This window comes from Poromitra crassiceps (genome assembly GCF_964638095.1).
Source record: "Poromitra crassiceps genome assembly, chromosome: 8".
NCBI classification, from domain to species: Eukaryota; Metazoa; Chordata; class Actinopteri; order Beryciformes; family Melamphaidae; genus Poromitra; species Poromitra crassiceps.
In genome coordinates, this window is record NC_139629.1 from 21520958 (window position 1) to 21523588 (window position 2631).

Below are 2631 nucleotides of genomic sequence, written 5' to 3' on the forward strand. Positions count from 1 at the left end.
AAAAAGATTGAGGCTGTTGCTGCTGAGTCATACGAAGAGAAGGACAACAATGTGAGACTGCTGTTGAAGCAGTTATATCAGGTTTTTATTAGAACCATCCCAGAACCTTTACCACTTTAATGGACAGATTAAAATGTCACTGACGTCTACATTCATGGATGGAGTTACCAGAAAAATTACAAGTATAGGCTTTTTGTGACTCTTTTTTTCATCAGAATAGGCTAAATGATCTTTTTTCATGCCAAAAACTAAACTATTCTTTCTAATTCTCTCTCTGGCCACATGGAAATCCCACTGGCCTTCTCCATCCTGGTCCAGCATGTCTTAGAAAGGTTTGTTCATTCTGTAATTGTGTACTGTACTCTACTACTATACTGTACTGTACTGTTCTGTTCTGTACTGTACTGTTCTGTACTGTACTGTACTGTACTGTACTGTTCTGTTCTGTACTGTACTGTACTGTACTGTGCTGTACTGTACTGTACTGTTCTGTACTGTACTGTTCTGTACTGTACTGTACTGTACTGTACTGTACTGTACTGTTCTGTTCTGTTCTGTTCTGTACTGTACTGTACTACTATACTGTACTGTACTGTTCTGTTCTGTACTGTACTGTACTGTGCTGTACTGTACTGTACTGTTCTGTTCTGTACTGTACTGTACTACTATACTGTACTGTACTGTTCTGTTCTGTACTGTACTGTACTGTTCTGTACTGTACTGTACTGTGCTGTACTGTACTGTTCTGTACTGTACTGTACTGTGCTGTACTGTACTGTACTGTACTGTTCTGTACTGTACTGTACTGTACTGTACTGTTCTGTACTGTACTGTACTGTACTGTACTGTTCTGTACTGTACTGTACTGTACTGTATTGCACTGTGTGCCTTATTTGAGCTACACAAAATGTCCATTACTTTCAGTCCAGATGTGTAAATATACGAGTGTCTCCCAAAGCAAAAATCAAAGGAGGCCAGATTTAACAAGAGACAAATTGTATAGTCGTTTCAAAACTGCCTCAGGTTTTGTTTCCTCGTGATGATCGTTTTCACAGCAAAAATAACAAGAACTCCTGTAAAACAAATACCATAGTTCCATTATGAAGAAGCAAATGATTCAAGTTCCATCAGCCAGATTCCTGCGAGTCATGAGTGATGCAAGAACGTGCAACAATGTAACCAAGTCTCTATAAGTATCATGCAAAATCACCAGTGTGCCCCACAGACATTCCTATGATCGTTTTGGATCCAAAGATGTGTGTGTGTGTGTGTGTGTGTGTGTGTGTGTGCGCGTGCGTGTGTGCATGTGTGTGTGTATGCATGCGGGTGTGTGTGTGCGTGCGTGTGTGTGTGTGTGTGTGTGTGTGTGTGTATGTGTGTGTGCACATGCGCCCTGTGCACAGCTGTGCTCTGCTGTCTCGTCCGCCAGCTGGTCAACATCAGTGGCAATTTCAAGCGGCTGTTAAATTAACAAGTGAGCATAGACTTTGCAGTTAGAGACCTATAGCAATTTTATAAGGTCAAATTTGGAATACTTACGAAAAAAAAAGAAGTTTCAATGACGTCCTAATTGTGTTTTTATATGCACGCTCTGACCAGGATGCAGAGGCTATCACTGCTGCTGATGAGAGGAAGTAAGAGGTACAGTCCTGCACATTGACTTATGTAATTGCCAAGCCGATGGGGCAAGCTGCATGTGTGGGCAGGGAGGTCGAGTACAGGTTTTTGTGAAATCACACTGTGCCTACTCTATGCAGAGTTTATTCACTCTTATGCTAACTAAACTCGGTTTTTGGTACAAAGTACAAGTGATATACAGTAGGCTACAGAATGCAAAAAGAATGTTAGTCAGATGGAAGTTAAAAAGTGTTCTATGCTGTTTGTGAGGAACATGCATCACTGCGTTGCTTTTGACAGGATTATGACAGACAGAGCCGGGTTGGACACAGACCACTGCCTTAAAACTGGATCAAATTGACTTGGTTTTCCGACTCCATTTTTGGCCTCACTGAACATCTCTACCAGATCTTACAGAGCGAGACTGTTGACACCATGAGCAAACACACGCTCTGAAGTCCACTAGTGACAGAAGATTCCTGAGAATAGAAGAAGTGTGGATGTCGAGGAACCACCAACACATGCAAATGTTGCCTCCATGCTGCCCCTGGTTTCCTACTGACGCCTGTGCTGTTGATATGCAGACATATTATGAGGAAGCTGTTTTGTTATGATCTTTGGGAGCTGCTCCATAAGCCACTGCTGGAGCTGCTTATCAAAGATGAATTAAAAAGCATATTTCTCGCTGTCTACAAGTTGATTTGAGAATTGACGGAGCGTTCCACCCCCCTATCTGAACAAGATTCAAACTTACCTGAGAAACACCTGTTGGCTTTGTTGCACAGACACACACACACGCATGCATGCACACACAGACACACACATACACACACACACACACACGCACGCACGCACGCACGCACGCACGCACGCACACACACACACACACACACACACACACACACACACACACACACACACACACACACGCACAGAGTGTCCAGAGGTGCAAGTCAAGTGCATTCAGAATTTTGACAAGTTTTATTTCTCAGCAGGTATTGAATGAACAAATAA